Genomic DNA, 25225 nt, shown 5'->3' with positions numbered 1-25225 from the left:
CTCTTACATCCACAGTTACTAATGCTAACCCTGTTTTGGTAATTGGGCAAGGAAAAGGAAAGAAGAGGAAGGTGATGGGTTTTGAGCATTCTAACACTCCTAAGTATATATGCAACCCTAAATACCTTAGATCTATGTTTTCTCTATTATACATGCAAATATGAATATTCCAAGGTATTACCCTATCTAGCATACAATCCTTGATACTTGGGTAATATAACAAGTTAGAATACATACCTTTTAATGAAGCTTGAAGTCTTAAACTTTAAGAGCTTAGCCCCAATAGTGTGGAAGCCTCAAGTGGAATCACAAATCACCAAAACACCTTGGAAAAACCTTTTAGAGAATATGGATACTTGGCTCACACTTATGAAATTGGTTATTGCCCTCTTTAGTGTATCCATACTAGCTACTAGCCTATTTCATGAACCATAAGACCCTTTATATAATGTGGAGGATTAGGGTTAAACCTTAATACCCATGACCTTTCATTTCCTAGGATCCATGGGTTAAAGCTCCATGGACTATCCATGAAGACTTAGCCCAACCTAAATGAACTTGGCCCACTACACACATATATCTAAGAGTCCATATTTAATTAGTTCCTTTTGATCACTTAATTAATTATAAATTAATTCTTGATCAATACTAATTAAATAATATGATTATATATTAATATATTAGAACTTATAATATATTAATATAAATCATAAATATACTATTATCAAAAGACAATCCATATAAATTGTGCCGGTGAAGTGCAACCCAAATGGACCATGTCGGGTCGAGTCAAGTACATACCAAATATAGTTATGGACTTAGACATTAATCCAACAGAAGGCTCCTTCTAAGAGCCACAAGGGAAAGTCTCACGATGGTACCTCTTCTAGTGGAACCAAAGCTGGTGTTGTTGCTACCTCTTGCAACCCGAAGGATGCAGAGTGCTTCCACTACCATGAAAAAGGGCATTGGAAATGAAGCTGCCCGAAGTACCTGCTGTAGAAGTGAATAATCGAGTATATGAATCAAAATCAGAGTAAACAAGTAAAGAACACGAGATCTAAATAGAATCTGGTTTCAACTCACATTACTTTCAATGTTTTACAGAGAGAAATTCTGACAGAACTTGGAAAAACTCATATCTAACTCTAAGTAAACACTCCTATTTATAGGAGGACTGAAAGTACAGAAAATACTAAGGACTGAACATTAGACTACGTTACAAAGATGCCTTAGTAAATACATAACAAAACTAACGAAACATGCATTATACATACTTCGACATATTACAATATATTTTCGACCTTACAATCTCCCCCTTTGTAATAATGTCGAACTTCTCAATTTGTTAGAATCTGTGCAGCAAAATGCATCATCCTTCTAATCTCTGAATACCATGTCATCACTTTCTTCAGTTCAGATTTATCCCCTTCGTTGTTTTTCTTGCAATTGTTCATACGAACAATAAAGTTCGTATATTGAGATGTAGTATACCTCTCCACTTCAATTGCTTGAAAGAAAAACCTTTTAGCTTTCCCATTCTTATCTTTTCCTGCAAATACCAACCCAAATGGCTTTAAACATATCTCCCCATCATCATATTTCTTTAGTTCTGCTTGAGACTTCGTTACTTCCGTAGCCACTTTTACTTGCTTCCCAAGAGCAGTTGACAATTCAACATCAGTCAAAGCTAGACAATCATAATAATTATCTATGAAAATTTTGATATGACCAAGACCTAGTCTCAAAATTTCCTTGTCAGTTCCTTGAAGTTGCGAAGCATCCATGTCTTTCAAAATTAGAGCAACTTGAATAAGATCATTCAAGTTCTTGAGAGGGAAATATGCAACTGAGAAATCACAAACAATGTTGTTTGCTCTAATAACATGATAACGGAAGTTCTGTATCATGTTCTCAAACATTACATCTTTTGTAATACTTAATACCCTTGTGATCTTGATAAGCGACCAAAATTCATCTTGTTCCTTTCCAACAACATCATGAAACCTAAGTTTCATATGAATAAATTTATCTTCGTTCTTTAACTTCTCTATCACCTTATATTGGGCTATTATGAACATCATTTCTTTAACAGGAAAATCAAGTTGATTCATATAAGAATTTTTGATAGAATAACTCTTTCTAGGTTTCTTCTTGAATGCATACATATTATTGTATGATACTTTGGCTTCAATATTTTCGTAACTGTTCAACTTCTTAGGATCTCCCTTATCCATGTGTGGTGGATCATTCTCATGAAGCCTCATTATGCTTTGAATTTGCCTATGTTTCTCCATTTCAGCATCTATCTCAGCCTTTTTCTCTTCCTTTGATTTTTCAATCAAACTTTGTTTCCCTTTATCTTTTTCAGCTTCAAAAATCTTTGGCTTTGAAGAACTTGAACTCCCTCCTTCAGTTGTTGAACCAATCACAATTCCTTTCATTATATGTCTTGTTGTGGTTTTGATGGCTTGTGTTGTATTGACTTTCGAAACTATTGGAGTTAGAATTTGAGTTGATACTACCTTTGTTGAAGCTTGAGTTGGCATCACCTTTTTGACAGTTTTAGGCTTATCTTCTCCTCCTTTAGAAACTTTCAAAGTTTTACCCATTTGAACTTTCTTCACTTTTTCTCCCCCTTGAACCCCTGTGACAGTAGGTGGGGCATCAGTAGGTAACATATTAGCAAACTTCAAGATTGGAGCCATGACCTTTTGAATAGCTTGAACCAGAGCATGTAACTTCTGAGTTAAAAACTCAGGAGTTAAGAACGAAGTCGGAGCAGGTTTGGACACCAATTCTTTCAGCTCACCAAGTAAAACTCCCATCTTATCTGTCACACCCCAAAACCAAGAACGGCGGAAACGTTCTGGGGCGGAGGACGTCATGTATAGTATCACAACACAGTAAATGTAAATAAGCAAACAACATCATCCATTGCATTAAATATATAATTTTAATACAAGTGTGTTCTGTACAGTTATAGACACCAAAAATAATGAAACACAAAATAATATGAGATGAGTCTTGAATGCACTCCATCTTCTCAAAAGCTGGCCTCGGTACCTGTCTACTGATGACCTGAGAATACAAGTTATTTTGAAAGAGTTTATCAGCATTAAGCTGGTGAGTTCATAAGTATTTTAGTGTCAATGTTTCTTGTAAAAAAACGTTTGGACCTGTCTTAATGTATAAGTTTGTAAAAATGTAAGTAAATGTTTGAAAGTGTTTGTAAAAGTTTGAATATCCCAGAAAATCCTATATTTTCTATAAAAGTAACCTTCTACCAAGGCTAAACGGTTTTGTAAACTTGTCTGTTGTAAAAGTGTGTAATTTCCCAAGTATAACTATCATTTGTTAAAAATATAGTTTGTACATTAATGCTTTAAGTGAGATTATCACTAAAATATGTAATGGGTAAATCATTGTAGTACTGTAGCTTTGTATAATAAGACTACTATGGTACTAAATACTACTACCTTAAACCGGATTTATATTAAGGTATATTGTGATAAATTGCACCATGCTATCGACTGATAATCAACGACATAATGAATGGTCGTAATAAAGAAATGACGTCTGGCACCCGCAGACCTGCAGGTCCGGCTGTAGCTAGCAGCAAGGTGTAGGATAGTCAATCCAGTATAGATCTATACGCAAACTCACGCTCTCCCTCCAAGAGAATTCTGGCTACAACTCGGGCCATGACATTTAAGGCATGCCCGATACAGTGGATCACAATTATTACGTATTTATATATATGTATTGTTTCTCGTATATCTGTATATGTATTGTTTCTCGTATATCTGTATATGTATTGTTTCTCGTATATCTGTATATGTATTGTTTCTCGTATATCTGTATATGTATTGTTTCTAGTATATCTGTATATGTATTGTTTCTCGTATATTTGTATATGTATTGTTTCTAGTATATCTGTATATGTATTGTTTCTAGTATATCTGTATATGTATTGATCTTGTGTTACCCCGATGGTAACTAACTAATGATGTACTGATAAGTATGAATATGGAAGTACTTTTATGTCTATATATGTATATATGATATATAAGTAATATTGAAACGACCTTCGGATGGTCACCTGAAATCCCACCAGACCACATCTCAAGGCGCGAAAAGGAAATAGGGCGGATGGCCTTCCTAAGTCCTTTAAACATTATTTATACATCTATACATATATGGGCATGCAATTGAATATATAAAGCATAAATAAGTTTTCATAAAACATTTGAAGCATAAATATGATATCAAGAGGAGACCGACTTGATGTCGATCTATAAAACAATTTAAAGGCATAAGTTGATGAAACAGTTTAAGTATAAGAAGCATTTGTTTAAATCACAGTCTATAAATAAGTTTGGATAGTAAAAGAGTTTGTAAAACATTTCAAAGTAAAGTAGTTTGATAAACAGTTTGAACAGTGGTAAAAATCGTTGTTTTCCTAGTTATTAATCACATGTGATTAAATGCAATCACATGTGATTGAAGCAATAACTTATAAGTATTTGACTTGTATCCCCCCATAAAGTATTTAAAACACTTAAAATCATTTTAAAGGTTGATTCAAGGGGTATGAACTCACTTGTGGTGAGTCGTTTGGATTGCAGTGTCGGACACCGTGCTAGGTGGCAAACGGAGACTGGTTTACACGCACGAGCCTAGTTATCATATAATAAGCATATATATAACTAATTAGACAAATAATAACTTAAATAAATAAGTTAAGACACTTAGAAAACATTTAAACACTTTTATGAGTGTTTAAGGTTCAAATGGTTGCATCTAAGTTGCTACGGGACAAGGCAAAAGGGTTTGAAACATCAAATGGCCTTGTATAGGAGTTCACCACCCAACAAACCCCACACCTTGGAGTTTACGGCCGTAAACTCATGGGTTTATAGCCGTGAACTCCTCAAATGGTGGTTTTGGGTGTTTTGTGGTGCTATCTTGATCCTAGAACACTCCTAGCTTTGTTGGAATAACACATGAAGTAGTTTAAGGCTTTAGAACACTCCATATGGGAGTTTACGGCCTAAGGTCCATTCACCCTAGAGTTTACGGCCGTAAACTCTTGGATTTTAATTGTTTTGAGGCTCTTAAACATCAAGGATGGCTTCCATGAATTTATCTAAGGCTAATGGGGACAAGAGGCACACTTTTGTGCCTTCACTTGGAGTTTACGACCCAAGATATGTTCCTTGGCTGTAAACTCCTTTCAAGGAGTGATTTTTATGTGTTCTTCTCTCCATTCTAGTCCCAAGGGTTCAAGGTAAATTGTCTAAAGGCTTAAGGTGTGCTTGGAATGATTTTTACCCTTCAAAAAGGGGTTTACGGCCCAAGAGGGGTTCTTGGCCGTAAACTCCTACTAACTTGTGATTTTAATGAGCTTTTGATGTTCTAAATAAGCACAAGTACTAGTAGTTAAAGTCCTTAAGCATTTGGGGAAGTTTTGGGGCACTTTAAGCCCTTGAAAAGGGGTTTACGGCCCAAGGGAGTTCCTTGGTCGTAAACTCCAAGAACTTGTGTTTCTTGGTTGCTTTTTGGTCCATAAAGATAATACCCTAACTCCTAAACAAGTTGTCTAACAAGGAAACGGGACTAGGAAGCCATAAAGTTCCATTTTGGAGTTTACTCCCCAAGAACGTTCTTGGGCGGTAAACTCCCGGATCTTGTAATCTAAACATGTTATTGTTGTTAATAAGCATTAAACAAGTATTGAAACACATATAGAAAAGTAGACTCACAATCTGGGATGAAAACCCGAAGATCCGTCAGAGAGAATATGGCTTTTCTCTATTTGGAATTGTGAATAATGAATTAATTTAATTCAGAAAACTATTTATAGTCCTGGAATATTTTGGCAGAAAATATTTTTATTCTGGATATAGGATTGTAATAGTATGAAACTTGGAATGCCCAATTTTCACAAAACTAGGAGCATCCACTCTCCTGATATCCTCTAAAACATAAACCCTAATGTACACAAACTTGTTCGGAAAAGCTTGAAAATCACTGAAACTGAACTAGCTTCTATTGAATAGATGATGTTCGTACAATGGAAATTTCGGGTTGTCACATCATCCCCCTGTTAGAGGGAATTTCGTCCCGAAATTAGAATTTAAGCAGATAAAAGTTACAAACAATTAAGCGAAAAGATGAGGGTATTTCAACTTCATCTGATCCTCTCGTTCCCAAGTGAATTCCGGTCCTCGCTTGGCGTTCCAGCGAACCTTCACGATAGGGATACGGCTTTGTTTCGTCTGCTTGACCTCACGATCCATGATCTCTACAGGTTCTTCCACGAAGTTGAGGCTCTCGTTGATCTCGATCTCGTCGAGTGGGATTACGAGAGTCTCGTCGGACAGACACTTTTTCAAGTTAGATACGTGGAATGTAGAATGTACGTTACGCAGTGTGTCGGGTAGATCAAGTTTGTAAGCTACGGGGCCGACTCTGGCAAGAATCTCGAAAGGCCCTATGTATCTCGGATTAAGCTTCCCACGCTTACCGAAGCGTATCAAGCCTTTCCAGGGTGAGACTTTGAGAAGGACTCGGTCTCCCACCTGAAATTCCAAAGGTTTTCTTCGTTTATCAGCGTAGCTCTTCTGTCGGTCTCTAGAGGCTTTCAATCGTTCACGGATCTGAACGATTTTCTCCGTCGTTTCCCGAATGATTTCCGGACTAGTGAGAGTACTGTCGGAAGCTTGTCCTCTTGCTAATTGGGTATCACCCACCTCAGCCCAACACAGAGGAGATCTGCACTTTTGGCCGTAGAGAGATGCTCGTGTGATAACTGTTATTATAGGAAAATTCGACAAGGGGTAAATGAGTATCCCATGCCTTCCCAAAATCAATCACACAGGCTCGCAACATATCTTCCAGCGTTTGAATGGTTCTCTCACTCTGTCCATCAGTCTGTGGATGGTAGGCTGTGCTCATGTCCAGCCTTGTTCCTAGGGAATGTTGTAGGGATTGCCAAAATCTTGAGGTGAACCTACTATCTCTATCGGAGATAATGGAAATAGGTACACCATGCAACCGTACAATTTCCCTAATCTATGTTCTCGTAAGTTTCTCCATCTTGTCGGTTTCTTTGATAGGAAGGAAGTGTGCAGACTTGGTCAATCTATCAACGATGACCCATATGGTGTCAATTCCACCCGTCGTCTTGGGCAACTTGGTTATGAAATCCATAGTGATCCGCTCCCACTTCCATTCCGGGATCTCTGGTTGTTGCAGTAAGCCAGAGGGCTTCTGGTACTCGACCTTAACCTTCGCGCAAGTAAGGCATTTACTCACAAAGGTAGCAATCTCTGCTTTCATATTAGGCCACCAGTATAGCTTTTTAAGATCCAGATACATCTTATCTGAACCTGGGTGGACGGAATACCGAGTGTTGTGCGCCTCGGTCATGACCAAGTCTCGGAAACCACCGTGTTTCGGTGTCCACATCCGGATCATGAAATATAAAGCTCCGTCACCCTTGGCTTCAAAGTTCTTGTCCATTCCCCTAAGGGATTCACTCGACACATTTTCAGGTTTCATGGCCTCAAGCTGAGCCGCCTGAATTTGCTTAGTCAGGTGTGAATGGATGGTTATTGATAATGACTTGACCTTGCGACCAGAATATTCCTTCCGACTTAGGGCGTCTGCTACTACGTTGGCTTTACCCGGATGATAACGAATATCGCATTCGTAGTCACTAAGTAGCTCGACCCACCGTCGTTGTCTCATGTTGAGCTCCTTCTGATCGAAAATGTGTTGTAAACTCTTGTGGTCGGTAAAGATAGTGCTCTTCGTTCCATACAAGTAATGTCTCCAGATCTTCAGAGCAAACACTACTGCTCCTAGTTCAAGATCGTGGGTCGTGTAGTTAACCTCATGTGTCTTCAACTGTCTCGAGGCGTAGGCGATGACCTTACCTCGCTGCATCAGAACACATCCGAGTCCTTGATTGGATGCACCGCAATAGACTACGAAGTCTTCTATTCCTTCTGGAAGGGATAATATTGGTGCGGTGCACAAGGCTCGTTTGAGTGTTTGGAACGCTCTTTCTTGCTTCTTTTCCCAGTCAAAGGCCACGCCTTTCTGGGTCAGGGTTGTAAGAGGTTTCGCTATTCGTGAGAAGTTCTGAATGAACCTGCGGTAGTAGCCAGTGAGACCTAGAAATTGACGAATTTCTGTAGGCGTCTTTGGTGCTGACCAGTTCTCAATGGCTTTTATTTTGGATGGGTCCACGTGGATTCCCTCTTCGCTTACCACGTGTCCTAAGAATTCGACTCTTCGGATCCAAAATTCACATTTCGAGAACTTCGCATAAAGTTTCTCCTTTCGTAATGTCTCTAGAACTTGTCGCAGATGATCACTATGCTCTTTCTTACTTCGGGAGTAGATCAAGATGTCGTCAATGAAAACGATGACGAACTGATCTAAGTAAGGTCGGCATACTCTATTCATCAGATCCATGAAGACTGCGGGCGCATTGGTCAATCCGAATGGCATCACCACAAACTCGTAGTGTCCGTAACGAGTTCGGAAGGCTGTCTTCGGCACATTCTCCTCGAGTACTCGTAACTGGTGATATCCGGATCTCAGATCAATCTTGGAAAAATAGTTCGCCCCTTGCAGTTGGTCGAATAGATCATCTATGCGTGGCAGAGGGTAACGATTTTTGATCGTCAATTTGTTGAGTTCTCTGTAGTCAATACACATACGGAAAGATCCGTCTTTCTTCTTAACGAACAAGATCGGTGCTCCCCAAGGTGAGAAACTTGGCCTTATAAAGCCCTTGCTGAGCAGTTCGTTAAGTTGACCAGAGAGTTCTTGCATCTCGGCTGGTGCTAAACGGTAGGGCGACTTGGCTACTGGGGTAGCTCCTGGGACCAAGTCGATTCTGAACTCGACTTGTCGTTGCGGAGGTAACCCGGGTAGTTCTTCTGGGAAGATGTCGGGGAAGTCGCTCACTACTGGGAGGTTCTTTAGTTCTTTCGTTTCTAGGCTCGTGTCGACGACGTGAGCAAGGAATGCGTGGTATTCTTTGCGCAGATATTTCTGTGCTTGAATACTAGATATAATGCGAAGACTCGCACCAGGTCTGTCGCCGTAGACTATAAGAGTTTCGTTAGACGGGAGGTTTAGTCGGACTGCTTTCTCGTAGCACATGATGTCGGCGCGATGAAGACTTAACCAATCCATGCCGATAATAACGTCGAAACTTTTTATCGAGACCGGCATAAGGTCGATTGGGAATGAATGGTTATCTAAGGTTAGAAGACAACCTAAGTATATGCTATTAGTACTTTCAGTTTTCCCATTGGCCATTTCTACTGTGAATTGTTCATTAAGTGTGTGTGGTTGATGCTTAAGCATGCGAGCAAATTTGTGGTTTACGAAGCTTCGCTCCGCTCCACTATCGAACAGAATGCATGCATAGGAGTTATCAAGGAGGAACGTACCAGTCACCACTGTCGGGTCAGCAACTGCTTCCCCGTGGCCTATTGCTAGTACCCTCCCTGCTCCTCCAGTATTCCTCGTCTTAGGGCAGTCCCTTTTAAAGTGGCCTACTTCGCCACATCCATAGCAAGTTGGGCTCATGCCAGAGCCAGGAACTTGGGAGATCGGTTGCGCCGGGAACTTGCAGAATCGGACGGTGTGTCCTTTCCTGTGGCAGTTAGAACACTGCATTTCACGGCAGGCGCCGTTATGGTGGAAGTTGCATTTGTTGCACTTCGGCAAACTTCCAGAATATTGCTTCCCCGGAGTAGTAACAGCAGTAGGGGCTACCGCAGCATGTACTGCTATGATTTGCTGTTTCTTTGAAGCTCGCTGCTTCTTCTTCTCATCCCAAAACTTCCGCTTGGTGCCAGCGGGTTTGGAGGGTTCTGGGATGGCTTGGGTGGTTGTGGATGCAGGGGTCTTGACTTCATGGTCAATAAGTCTTTGTGCCAATCGCTTGGCACTGTCGAAGGTAGCAGGGTTGGATGCTAAGACATTCCCCTGGTATGGAGGCACTAGCCCCCATACATACTGTTCAATCTTTTTCCCTTCAGTGGGAACCATATTGGGGCATAGGGCCACCAGTTCGCTAAAGCGGGCAGTGTAAGCGATCACGTTGGTGCCCTTCATGGTCAGATTCCAGAGTTCATGCTCTAACTTCTGGACTTCGCCCCTCGGGCAATACTCCTCAGTCATGAGGTCCTTCATCGTTTCCCAGCCCATGCTGTTATCCACAACAAGAGTTAGGGCTTTGACGTGGCCGTTCCACCACGTTAGGGCTTTATCCTCAAAGGTGCACGCGGCATATTTCACTTTAAATGCAGCAGGGCACGAACAGATTTCGAAGACTGATTCAGTCTTCTCGAACCATTGCGAGAGAGCAATGACTCCGCCGGTGCCATAGAAAGGCTTCGGCTTGCAGTTTATGAAATCCTTGTAAGAGCACTCTCTCGAGCGCACAGGGATTTCAAATGGGATAGATTCAACAGGGGTTCCACCTCTGCTAGCATCGGATGAGTGATACTGAGCCATGGCAGTAGCCACTGCTGCAGCTACGACAGCATTCCGAGCTGCAGTATCGATGACCGCAGGTGGAGGAGGCGGTGGAGGTACAGGATTATTCCTAGTCCTGGGAGCTTTGCGAGGAGGCATCCTTCAGCTATAAGTTTATAAAGACACGAAGGATGATAAGAATCAATTTGTAAGCAACGTGAGAGTGACCCATGGACTAACTAACCATAGCCCAACAGTTTGAATGAGTGCTTGAAATCACAATAAGAAATATTAGTAGGAATACACAAGTGTACAAATTTTTCCCACAGATTAGATAGATTTCAATAGTATGGGTATTACTGATGTAATAAGTTCAAGGAAAATCGACATAACAGTAGGTCTTACATCATACCATAAGGACAAGACTGACAGTCCTAGATTCCTAATTAGAGTATCGAAAGTTAGGAATATTTTACAGACAAGTGCTACTTAGAGCACATAAGCTCAAGGCTATCCCTAAATCAAAAGACAAAGATGTACTAGACATCATCTAATGGCGATGGGAATTCCTCGGGAGAGCCCTGAGGTCGGACACTTGGCGAAACATCTCCTGAAGGTGTCGATCCTGAGCTCTCTGACGAGCTCCAAGTTCCACGACCTCAGCTCGGGAGGCAGCCAGCTGTTGTTGTAGGGTTTCATTGGTTCTCCGGGTCCGTTCCATGTCTTCTTTAAGACGGCGGATGCGGACTGTGTTGACACCTGAATTGGCATCAATCTCCATGACCCGGTCGATGGCTGCTCGACCTTGCTCGACATTACGAGCTATTCTGCGGATGATTACCGGCAGAGCTCTGTCAGCAGAGCCACCATCGCTAATGTTGTAAAAGGTTCAGTCCCCAAAGTTTGGTAAGGGCTGACCCTGCTCATCACTCCAGCGATTCAGATTGTTTGCCCACATAGGAGTAGGACCTGGAAACGCTGGTCGAGGGTTGTTGTTCGGGGCTTGACCTACAAGCGGTAGGTTGTTGACTTCAGGCTCGGAGTCAGATCCATCTGAAAAGTCTTCTGCGAGGTGATCATCCAAAGGGATTGGATGGTCATCTTCGGGCTCTGCATCGATCCACCCGTAGCCAAGTCGCCCTACCGATCTATGCGAGAAGAGAGGTATAAGAATATAGTATACGTGTAACTAATAGCACAAAATACTCCTATAGTATTTTAAGTTTAAGTTCTACTGATCTTCTTGTGGTATTGTTGGTAAGTTTTTAGACTTGTTAACATATCACAACCATTCTAGGGCATATGCTAATCACTCCTAGGACCAGCATAGTTGATCAGGCTATGCCATTCCCAGGACTGACCATACATCCCCGAGCTCACTTGTGATATTCAACAATCGTAATACTTTTGTTCTTGTCATTGTGACACTGATTTTAGTATGAATGCAGACTAGTATACTTAATTAAATATTTTATTATTTAAAGTATAGACTCTTGGTCAGAGTGTTTTAGTCCCTTTTGGGTTTATAGTTTAGTATATCTTTTATGGGTTGATATACTTGATTCACTATAAACAATGCTCTGATACCAATCTGTCACACCCCAAAACCAAGAACGGCGGAAACGTTCTGGGGCGGAGGACGTCATGTATAGTATCACAACATAGTAAATGTAAATAACCAAACAACATCATCCATTGCATTAAATATATAATTTTAATACAAGTGTGTTCTGTACAGTTATAGACACCAAAAATAATGAAACACAAAATAATATGAGATGAGTCTTGAATGCACTCCATCTTCTCAAAAGCTGGCCTCGGTACCTGTCTACTGATGACCTGAGAATACAAGTTATTCTGAAAGAGTTTATCAGCATTAAGCTGGTGAGTTCATAAGTATTTTAGTGTCAATGTTTCTTGTAAAAAAAACGTTTGGACCTGTCTCAATGTATAAGTTTGTAAAAATGTAAGTAAATGTTTGAAAGTGTTTGTAAAAGTTTGAATCTCCCAGAAAATCCTATATTTTCTATAAAAGTAACCTTCTACCAAGGCTAAATGGTTTTGTAAACTTGTCTGTTGTAAAAGTGTGTAATTTCCCAAGTATAACTATCATTTGTTAAAAATATAGTTTGTACATTAATGCTTTAAGTGAGATTATCACTAAAATATGTAATGGGTAAATCATTGTAGTACTGTAGCTTTGTATAATAAGACTACTATGGTACTAAATACTACTACCTTAAACCGGATTTATATTAAGGTATATTGTGATAAATTGCACCATGCTATCGACTGATAATCAACGACATAATGAATGGTCGTAATAAAGAAATGACGTTTGGCACCCGCAGACCTGCAGGTCCGGCTGTAGCTAGCAGCAAGGTGTAGGATAGTCAATCCAGTATAGATCTATAAAAACCACTGATTTTGAAGGAATTAATTCCTTCGAACACTCAGTAACAACCTTCTTCTCAGCCTTCTCAATTTTCTTCGAAACTTTCTCCTTTTCAACAATAACCTTCTTGGGACTTTCTTGAACAACAACCTCATCAGTAACCTTTTTGGACTTCTTTGGCTTCTTTAAGGAACCTTCATTACTCCTTTGTAACAATATACCAATTTCAATTGAAGGGTTTACATGCTTCAAATAAACCACCAATATAGAGTTTGATGGATCAATCTTATTAAGCATACCATCTGGAATCCTAGCAATACTTGGAAAAACCTCCGAATCATCTTCCACTGACTTCGGAAAGTGATACTTCATAAATTCTATGGTAGCTTCATCAACAGGAACTAGAATACCCTCCTTCTCATAAGCATACTAAAGTATCAAACTCCAGTATCGAGCACACAAAATACCTTGTACCACATTCGTGTTTTCCACACTCTTGATGAACTCCTTCAATAGTTGCGTAGCATAATCAACATTAAGATCGTAATATATACCAGTGACCATTGCATATACCTCCAATCTTCCCTTGTCTAACCCTACACTCCGTCCAGTTAGCAACAAAGATAAATTCCAAATAAGAAATTCTAGATACAAGGAAGACCTGACTTTTTGAAATCACTGATCTTGGTGAGTGATGGCTAATAACACATCTCATTGAACATAAAGATTATTTGATTAGTTGAAACCTTGTAGAATGGAGATGTGCTGGGAATTTCCAGAATTTGGGCAAACAAGCACTTTGTAAGACGTAACCTCTTGTCATTCACCAAATTGAATGTAACTACATCAAGTGATTTGCTGTAGGTAGCAGCTGAACTAACCATTGACAACCAAGACATCAGAACATCAAAGACGTTGAACATAGTAGTGGCAAGACCTGAATGTTGAAGAGCAACAATCAAGATTTTAAGTTCTTCTGAATAAAATGAAACATCAGCCTCAACTTGATAGTTGGTGCTTTGAATCTTCATGATTGGTTGAGATGCAAATTCTTCATTAGTGTTGGTATGAGCAGCAGCCATTCATTAGGGTTTTGAGAAAATTCTTGAAGAACAGAGAAATTTAGGGCTTTTTGATCGTCTGAGAATTTGAACGCATAATTATAAAAGGAGATAATAACTTCCTTTTATATGTATCCCCAATTGAATTCTAAACAGTTGCATTAAAGAGTAAGCCACGCCTGTCCTTGAAACTCACAACACTAGTCGTTATAAGTATCGTGTCAGATAAAGTACCTTGAAAATCGGACCAAGTTGCCAATCAGTTACATCAAACTGTTCGTAAGTACCAAGTGGATAAGATCAAAACCCTTCGGCATGGAGGTTAGGCTTTTTCATTTTTGGGTTTAGAAACGAAGTTATATGCCAGATTTGCGAAATCATCAGCCTGAGCTGGTAGTCTTCAGAACCTCAAGGATTTCGTGAGTGCACTGTGCCAACAAAATGAGATAAGAAGCAAAATGACGAAAATTTGGGATCTGTGATGCTGAAAAATGAAATTTCGACACAAAGCAATTAAACCCCAGGCAAAGGTTGCTTCGTTAATTATCAAGGGAGATAATCAATAGCTTGTGTGGTTTCCCGTGAATTACAATCGAATACTTGTAGAGAAGTATCAAAGGGCTTCTTTTATATCGCTTCGTGGGTGGCTTAAAAAATTTCATTACATATCAACCTAAACATAAGGTGAGTAATTGTAACATAAATTACTTGTTTGGCTAGTGTAGTCAGTGACAAGTATGTTCTGGAAATTTTTGTTCGTGACAAAGACAACGAATGATACTCATACAGAAATCATATTCCAAAAAAAATAACAAGTGTTAGCTGGATCCTGTTGGGAAACAAATGTCGTGGGATTCGAAAATTTGATCAAGACCACTCACAATGAAAGAATATGATTTTGAGCATACGAAAAATTGGTACAAAAACTGTGACAACCCAAGTTGTCCCGTTACATTTCCCCGTTACCGTTAACAGAATATTCCACTGTATAAAAGTTCCGTTAATTAGAGGGCATCAATTTGATAAACATTCCATTTGATTACCTTTAACATGCCGTTAAGTCGTGATAAAAGGAAATAAAAACATAGGACACACATTTTCATTCATTTGGAAAATGTCAAGTTTTATTATTACGACCACTAAATCGGGTGCGACCAAAAGCCCCGTTTAACGGCAGTATCGGGTAAAATTTCACTGAGCCCCGACTGTGAAACCTATATATGGGTGAGTGGAGTCCATTGGAGATTTTTTTACACTCTCTCTAAACTCTCTCTCTAGACCCGTTTTCGCCCCGAATCCGCAACCAAACGCTTCCAAATTGTAAGTCTGCTTACCCTAGCCTATTCTAAGCATATTAATTCTTGTTTATAGCCCAAAACTCGGACTTAGAAGCATTGGAAAAGGAGTTTACGGCCTAAGCACCTCCTTAGGCCGTAAACACCTAAAACAAGGCCAAAACGACCCTAACTTGTCCCCATTGGCTAGGAAATAAATTGAGGTAATAGCCTAAGAGTGTTTTAACACAAAAACTCATGGAATTAGGGGGTAAAGGAGAGTTTACGGCCCAAGCACAAGCTTAGGCCGTAAAATCCTCAAAATCATGTCAAAAGTGCCCCAAAACACTCCCAAACTCATCCTAGGGCTTATTACATAATTTAGGGACTTATTCCTTTGAGTTTAGAACACTGAAACACCCCAAAATGATTTAATGAAAGGAGTTTACGGCCTAGACATGGTCAAGGCCGTAAACACCCTAAATCATGCCCAAAATTGTAGTTTTTGCCCCCCAAATGACCATAGGCTATCTCTATAAAATGCTAGAAAGGAATTAAGGGCTTAAACACAAGGAAAATGAGGGATTTCTTGGAGTTTACGGCCCAAGCATTGTCTAGGCCATAAACTCCCCAAAACCCCCTCAAATGTTGGTTTTAATCACCCAAAATGGCATCACACTTCATTAGAAATCACTAGAAAGGCATTAGGGGCTTGAAACATCACAAAACTCAATGATTTAGAGTTTACGGCCGTAAACTCCTTTAGGAGTTGTTCTTAGGCCGTAAAATCCATTATAAGGCCCTTAGAAACCTCAAACCCACTCATGCCTTTGAGGAAAAGTGCTTAGAATAATTCTATGAACAAGCTAGAAGCATCAAACACCCAAGAAATTGACCTTGGGAGTTTACGGCCGTAAACTCCCTTAGGTTGGGCCGTAAACTCCTTGTTTGGTCCATGTTGGTGTTTTAAATCCATTTACACACTTGATATGTGAGTATAGCAAAGTCCCACAGCTGATAGGAGACCCTTAGCACCCTTAAATGCTACCCGGGACCCCAAACACTCAACCAAAAGTGTTTTCCACTCCTTTGAGTGTGTATAATTGTTTAATTAGTATATTATATGCTAATTGTATGTGAACATATGTTATCATATGTTAAAATAGGTCCTTGTGTGTGTTCAAGTCCTTGCGTGACCCCGAACGCCTAAACGACACTTCCGTCGGACCTACTTACACCAGGTGAGTTCATACCCCTGAATGAACCTTTTAAATGCTTTTAAATGTTTTCATAGGGGGGGATTACAAGTTAAACATGCCAGTTATCATATCAATCACATGTGATTGATAACCCGCATGCACAAGATTTTGCCACTATACACTGTTTTTACCGAGTAGGACGCTATAACGCTTTTCAATTGTTTCAAAACTTTTACTTATACCCTTTTAAACTAAATTCATTCTAAACTGGTTTGTGAAAGATTTTACCAAGATTTTCAAGCATATTTTACAAACGAATACTAAGTGTGAAATTTTCTGTTCATAAAGGTTTTTCATTAAGATTCCTTTTTACATATATTTTTATTTGAAGTTATTACTGATTCGCTTATACTTATTCCATATTCCTACTCTGTAATGCTTCCACTTATACTGATAGTCGCTTATACCTAATGACGCTTATACTTATTCACGCTCTTACTTTGTGATATGATTCTTCTTCGCTTACACTTGATAACAACTCTACTTCACTTATACTTGATACGCCTTCGCTTCACTTATTGTCGCCTCTACTTCATGATACGCTTATACTTGTGCGACACTTCTACTTCACTTGCGAACGCTTTTACTTCACTTATTAGGCGCTACTACTTCACAAGGATCACTTCTACTTAAAACGCGCTTAGTCATAATTAGATGTATGTCCGTGCTTATATAGGTATATATAAGTAATGATTGAAAGACTTAGGAAGGCTCGTCGGCCCTATTTCCTTTTCTTCGTTGAGATGTGGTCTGGTGGGATCGGGTAGCCGTCCGAAGGTTGTTTGGTTCATTAGTTAAATACTATGTATATGAGTATGGACATACAGGAAATTTTCTAGTCAAGTTAGTTAAGAATCTCTACCTCCAATCTACACTTACTTTAGAAACACACTACCCACTGTTGAAAGTCTTTACCTCTAGAATGTCACTTACATTAGAAACCCACTCCCCTCTAGAAAAACACTATCCTCTATTTGGGATGCATCTTCGGGACGCGGCCTTCTCCGTCGTCTAGTTGGTAATCAGAGTCTCCTGTAGGGAGAGCGGACATTATGTGTATAGGCCTATACGGGATTGACAACCCCGCACCCTGACTGCTAGCTACGGTCCACGGCCCCCCAAGCCAAGGGGTGACAGATGTCACATTATTTAGATGCTTGTAGGGCGTCTGGAACTCTAGTCAGTATGATTACGAGTATCCTGGGTTGCCTTATAATTCATGGCTTTAAGGTAACGGTATTTCGTCAGCAAGTTTAGACTGTATGCTGATGTCACTTTTCAGATTCACACTGTTTTGACCTTGCTAGCTGTATCTTTCATTTGATACTGTCTGGGGTCTATAGTCTTTGTTTTGACCTTGCTAGCTGTATCTTTCATTTGATACTGTCTGGGGTCTATAGTCTCTGTTTTGACCTTGCTAGCTGTATCTTTCATTTGATACTGTCTGGGGTCTATAGTCTTTGTTTTGACCTTGCTATCTGTATCTTTCATTTGATACTGTCTGGGGTCTATAGTCTCTGTTTCGACCTTGCTAGCTGTATCTTTCATTGGATACTGTCTGGGGTCTGTAGTCTTTGTTTTGACCCTGCGAGATGTATTTTTCATTTAGTATCGTCTTCGGTCTATATTCACTATTTTAGACCTTACCTTTCATTTGGTACCTTCTGGGGTCTATGTCTCCCCTTTGTTAGACTGTACCAGGCGTGTCATCTGTTCGATACCCTCCTGGAGTCTATGATTCTTTGCCTTAGTCAGCAGTCCTCACTGCCGAGGCCTATGTTATTCCCTGATGTCTCCTGCTTTCTTTAATAATCAAATTCAGTATTTTGATAACAATAGAAATTAAGGGAAAACTACCTCTTACCACAATGCACTGAAACAGTCTTGGTAGAAGGCTGCTTTATTTAAAGAAAATATAGGATTTTCTGGAAAGGACACTGAAGCACTGAAAACACTTAAACTACTACTTATTAAAGTTATTTGACTAAATGACACTAAATACTTATGAACTCACCAGCATTTGTAAAAATGCTGATACTCGCTTTTCAAATAACTTGTAATCTCAGGTCAGCAATTAGACAGGTACATCCCCGGAGGTGCTGATGAAGATGGCTTAAGTACCTTGCTGCACTTTATATATGTTGCTTGTATTACTTTGATACTATGTAATGTAACCATGTAAAATTATTACTATTAATGCAATGTTTTGTTGTACTTTGATTACTATATGCATGTGTTGTGATACTTGACATGACGTCATCCACCCCAGAACTTTTCCGCCGTTCCGGTTTTGGGGTGTGACAGATTGGTATCTGAGCATTGTTTATAGTGAGCTAAGTATATCAATTCATAAAAGATATACAGCCTAGAAATACAATGGGATAAAACACTCTGACCAAGAATTATACTTTAAAATATAACCATATTTTACCAAAGTATAATAACATCCAGAATCTAAACACTCGAACAAAAGTATCACAAGAAGAACAATAATAAAAGTCTTCGGATGTTGAGCACTACAGTCAAACCTGGGCAGTTATGTAATCGTAAGCTGGGATAAATGTAACCTGATCAACTACATTTATCCGAGATGCGATGAACGTGTGCTCGGGAGTGATAATGGTGTGCAGTAGGTCTGAAACTTACCAACTAGGAATGCTAGAGCCAAACATAAAGTTAAAATACTATAGGAGTATTTTAGAACGCTAAAAGATCCACACTAATCCCAGAATCATAATCAGAAGATAAGACTCAAACAAGAATTAAAATACCATAGGGGTATTTTAGAATCCATAAACAACCTTGCGTGAATAACTAAAAAGATCCCTATTGATATACCTACAACTACAGAGGGTATACTCCCAAGGTTATATATAATAAGGATCCCATAGGCTAAGAATGTGTGGTTTCGCTCTATCTCCTTTTCCTCGTTGGGATGTGGTTCTGGAGTAGTATCACATATTCGAAGGCCTATCGAATTTAAGCTATATATGATTTGTATACCCTATGTAATCGTAGCAGGACTCGATATGGATCATACAGTGAAATGTTAATAATCTCTTAGGATTCTTTAGACATTTCCATTCTCGCGCGAACCCCGTAGAAAAACCTACTCACTTCAGTGCTTGACAGAAGAGTTGATTCCGACCCCGAGGAGATTCATTGAGAAGATTTCCTGTTCGGAAATAAATGAACTGGGTCGAGACTATTGAATGCACCAAGTGCCCATATTCTCTTAGGGACAGTGGTGAGAGATTCGCCTAAACTTCGGAGATTCCTAGTCATCCATCATGAAGTGATGACACCCACAGTTGGAATCAGAAGGAAGGCGGAGTAGAAATTCAATAAGTCCATACAAGAAGAGAACCCTAGGAAACTACCCGAAGGAAGCCAACGCCGATTCCAGTCAAAGATACGAGGCAGACCGAGGGAGCTAGTACATGGAACCCGAGAATTGTCTTTTCCTCGTATTCGTCACGATGATTCACCCTTAAAATAATGCAATTTAGTGAGTTAGTGGTTACACTACTCACGCTATGTGTTAGGTAAATCGTCGTTTCCCGTTGCCAGATACACGATTAGGGCGGATCCCCGCATCCCTAATTGAGAGAATTTTAGCTATCTGCCCTTGTGAGCCTTTCTTTCCACGATTTCGTTCCGAACCGTTCTCAATTCTCTCCAGGCCGGAGAGTGAAACCTTTCCATGTACAAAGGTAACTTAGTAGGAACGACTCGCATCTTATGGCCTTTTTCCGATACTCATACTCTTACCTTGATTTCCAGGACTACATCATAGGGATGTAGGTCAACGTTCAAACAACCAGTACCCGAGGCACGGGAGAAATTTATGCCTAATACGTTCAGGACAGAAATGCCCAGGGTTAACCATTGTCTCTCATTACCTTGTATTCCTTTCCGTGTAGGAAAAACCATGCCACCAAAGAAGCGTAACCAATCCGCAAGCAAGAAACCTGCCCTCTTATTCGATGAAGCTACGTTCCAAGCTGCAGTCTCGGCAGCCGTAGCAGCTATCATGGCTCACCTGAATGCTAACAATGCCAATGTTAGCAAGGGCCCTATCAGGAATTCCAATCCTGGCAATGGACGGCAGAAACCCACTCTTCCACACTCAGCCACCCAAGAACCTGCACTGAACCCACTAAAGAGAAAACTCAAGATAGAGAAGGGAAGTACCTCGGCTCCAAGACCTTCCGAAGGGCAACGAGCTGAGGCAGTCGATACCCCTGTAAATCCTTCCCTCCCGATCTCAAGAAGACCATACCTAGGAGGCCTTCCCCACTGCAGCAAGTGCGGCTACCATCATCATGGTACCTTCCGGGAACTTTATTGTGCTAGGTGCCACCTGCTGGGGCATACTGCTCGTGTCTGCAGAACCCCGGTTGAGTTCATTACACCAACCACCAATGTGGCGACCTGTATAGTTTGCCACCTATGTGGTAAAATGGGACACTTTAAGAGGGACTGCCCAACTGAAGAGAAAGAAAAAGACATAGAAGGAGCCTGACACTACTGCTTAGGGAAAAGCAGCAAGGAAATTCGTTAGATTTTTGGTACGTCTCTCGATCCCGGATAACTAAGCTAAGAACAATAAAAGACTAACTCAAATATAAATTATTTCCAATAAGGCGAAAGTCGCAGCATTGTTATAAAATTTAAAATCCATTAGGTAAAACTATAATGACTGAACATATACGCTACGGCCATGTATAGTTAAGATGGACAGACCTAGAGTGAGCGAATGCCGCCTTATTTCCTGTTCCTCGTTTGGTTGTGGATTTAGGGCGGAGTCGCTCAGTCAACAGTCCTCCCCACCTTAAATATACATGACTAGTATATGTGAGGCGATTATAGAAATGCCTCGTGAGAATCCATTCATGAAAAGATACTCTATTCGGAAGCACTTAGAACTCACTATAGTTCCGCGTCGACTCTAATCGGTCTAATTACCCGCGGTAGGGATACATAGGATGAAACCCCAAGACGCCTAGAACTTGTGTGCCTGTTCGGCACATGACTCTATCAATCTTCACTTTATATCATGTCGAAGTGTGCCAACTTCGACGACTCTATTGAGCATGGTTTGACTTCGTGCAACCATGTGTACATTCGTAGTGCTGTGAGCTTTCTCCATAAGCCATATTGGCAAATAAAGGTTCTTCCGAACCCGAACCTAACACAAATAATCAAACCTAATGCGATTCGTCAACCGTCTATCTTATCTCAAACCTTCCGAAGTACCCAAGTGAGGGTACCCCGCGCTATGGACCGACCCCTCGTAGCCGAATGAACACCGAAGTGAAAGGCACTGCAAATACCTCAGAAAACAACAACTATCCGAGGCATATTCCGTAGATTCCCCTGGGTGGCCCTCCTCACCTCACACATCAGGTTCGTGAACCCAGAGAATAGAACTCATGAGGATGGCCACTATGACCAGGTGTTCTGCTGGCATCCATCAAGTATGGGCGGTTAAGCCAAGCATGAGTTCTACCATGAACCTCTTCGCAAAACACTTTCACCCCATTCGATAACATAGGAGCAGAAATCAAGAGAACTACTACGGATTGAGCTAGTAAAGTTCCGAGTGAAGAGACCCTATACCCACTAGATTTGACTTAGACCAAGAAAAACTCAGAACCTTTAGGAGAGTAGTTGCGGTAGGTGCTCGCACTACTCCTGCACCTTGTCCACCCAGTTATAGACCAGTGGTGCTTATCATCCTCCACCCTCTCGCAAGGAGGAAATCGTCGTCGCCCCGTAGACGATAGACTTCATTCTTCGAAGTGAACACTAGGATACCGAGAACCACAGGGTAACCTTCGCAGCCAAGAATACTTGGTCAAGTGCGAAGGTAGTTGCGTTAAATCTCATGACCCGGATCCCGATGAGATTATAGACTCGACACCAGCTTTGGTGTTAGTCGAAGGATTATGCAGGAACACGCACTTTCCACGCTAGAATAAGCCACAGTCTTAGAGATTCCTTGGACTATTAGGTGTTCCACGAATACTATTTCGCGCAGAGATAGTAGAACCACCTCCCGAGATAGTCCAACACTTGTCTGGTGAAACCCTATCTCCCCGACCCTCAGGGTTTCCGTATCTCAAGGTTCGTTAGTGCAGGTCCATTTTGCACAATGCGTGAGATAGACCCTCTACAGCAAACCGATAACCATAGTCACGCAACCCACTCGACGATCTAGAATGTCACCATCAACCAGTTGGCAGAAAAACCCGAAACCAAAGACCCCTTGAGATTCCTAAGAACCAGCCCGAAGGACTACACTACCAGTACGAGAAAGAACGTTAGGAACTTCGGAATGGCGATCACGCCAGTGATGATCTTGCCATAGAAGTGCACTGTGTTCTAAGTACTGAAAGGCTCTACCCTTCCGAGAGCGTAGGACCATCCGAGAATACTCATGGAGGCTTGGTCCAACCCTTTCCAGGCTGCCACTACCTTCGGATATGCCACCAGATTCACACCCGATCGATCCACTCCTTAGACTTGATGCGTGAATTACCGACAACACTCTTAGTGCCTCAATCATCTTGATAGAATCCATCGAGAACTCTAACCCTAAAGATACATCTGTTAGAGCCCACTAGTTATCTAAGACGGAATTCGCATCCCGTACGCGAAGGTCTGTTGGAATGGCAACCACAGATTAGAGTTCACTTGGGAATGTGAGGAGAACCGTATAGGAAGTACTCTCTTACCTACTCGGCCATTCATACCTACTTCCTTGTCTAGACTTGAATTTCGGGATGAAATTCCCTCTAACGGGGGGATGATGTGACAACCCAAGTTGTCCCGTTACATTTCCCCGTTACCGTTAACGGAATATTCCACTGTATAAAAGTTCCGTTAATTAGAGGGCATCAATTTAATAAACATTCCATTTGATTACCTTTAACATGCCGTTAAGTCGTGATAAAAGGAAATAAAAACACAGGACACACATTTTCATTCATTTGGAAAATGTCAAGTTTTATTATTACGACCACTAAATCGGGTGCGACCAAAAGCCCCGTTTAACGGTAGTATCGGGTAAAATTTCACTGAGCCCCGACTGTGAAACCTATATATGGGTGAGTGGAGTCCATTGGAGATTTTTTTACACTCTCTCTCTAAACTCTCTCTCTAGACCCGTTTTCGCCCCGAATCCGCAACCAAACGCTTCCAAATTGTAAGTCCGCTTACCCTAGCCTATGCTAAGCATATAAATTCATGTTTATAGCCCAAAACTCGGACTTAGAAGCATTGGAAAAGGAGTTTACGGCCTAAGCACCTCCTTAGGCTGTAAACACCTAAAACAAGGCCAAAACGACCCTAACTTGTCCCCATTGGCTAGGAAATAAATTGAGGTAATAGCCTAGGAGTGTTTTAACACAAAAACTCATGGAATTAGGGGGTAAAGGAGAGTTTACGGCCCAAGCACAAGCTTAGGCCGTAAACTCCTCAAAATCATGTCAAAAGTGCCCCAAAACACTCCCAAACTCATCCTAGGGCTTATTACATAATTTAGGGACTTATTCCTTTGAGTTTAGAACACTGAAACACCCCAAAATGATTTAATGAAAGGAGTTTATGGCCCAGACATGGTCAAGGCCGTAAACACCCTAAATCATGCCCAAAATTGTAGTTTTTGCCCCCCAAATTACCATAGGCTATCTCTATAAAATGCTAGAAAGGAATTAAGGGCTTAAACACAAGGAAAATGAGGGATTTCTTGGAGTTTACGGCCCAAGCATTGTCTAGGCCATAAACTCCCCAAAACCCCCTCAAATGTTGGTTTTAATCACCCAAAATGGCATCACACTTCATTAGAAATCACTAGAAAGGCATTAGGGGCTTGAAACATCACAAAACTCAATGATTTAGAGTTTACGGCCGTAAACTCCTTTAGGAGTTGTTCTTAGGCCGTAAACTCCATTATAAGGCCCTTAGAAACCTCAAACCCACTCATGCCTTTGAGGAAAAGTGCTTAGAATAATTCTATGAACAAGCTAGAAGCATCAAACACCCAAGAAATTGACCTTGGGAGTTTACGGCCGTAAACTCCCTTAGGTTGGGCCGTAAACTCCTTGTTTGGTCCATGTTGGTGTTTTAAATCCATTTACACACTTGATATGTGAGTATAGCAAAGTCCCACAGCTGATAGGAGACCCTTAGCACCCTTAAATGCTACCCGGGACCCCAAACACTCAACCAAAAGTGTTTTCCACTCCTTTGAGTGTGTATAGTTGTTTAATTAGTATATTATATGCTAATTGTATGTGAACATATGTTATCATATGTTAAAATAGGTCCTTGTGTGTGTTCAAGTCCTTGCGTGACCCCGAACGCCTAAACGACACTTCCGTCGGACCTACTTACACCAGGTGAGTTCATACCCCTGAATGAACCTTTTAAATGCTTTTAAATGTTTTCATAGGGGGGGATTACAAGTTAAACATGCCAGTTATCATATCAATCACATGTGATTGATAACCCGCATGCACAAGATTTTGCCACTATACACTGTTTTTACCGAGTAGGACGCTATAACGCTTTTCAATTGTTTCAAAACTTTTAGTTATACCCTTTTAAACTAAATTCATTCTAAACTGGTTTGTGAAAGATTTTCCCAAGATTTTCAAGCGTATTTTACAAACGAATACTAAGTGTGAAATTTTCTGTTCATAAAGGTTTTTCATTAAGATT

The sequence above is a fragment of the Lactuca sativa genome, chromosome 3 (assembly GCF_002870075.4).
Source record: "Lactuca sativa cultivar Salinas chromosome 3, Lsat_Salinas_v11, whole genome shotgun sequence".
Lineage (NCBI taxonomy): Eukaryota > Viridiplantae > Streptophyta > Magnoliopsida > Asterales > Asteraceae > Lactuca > Lactuca sativa.
This window is presented reverse-complemented; position numbering follows the sequence as displayed.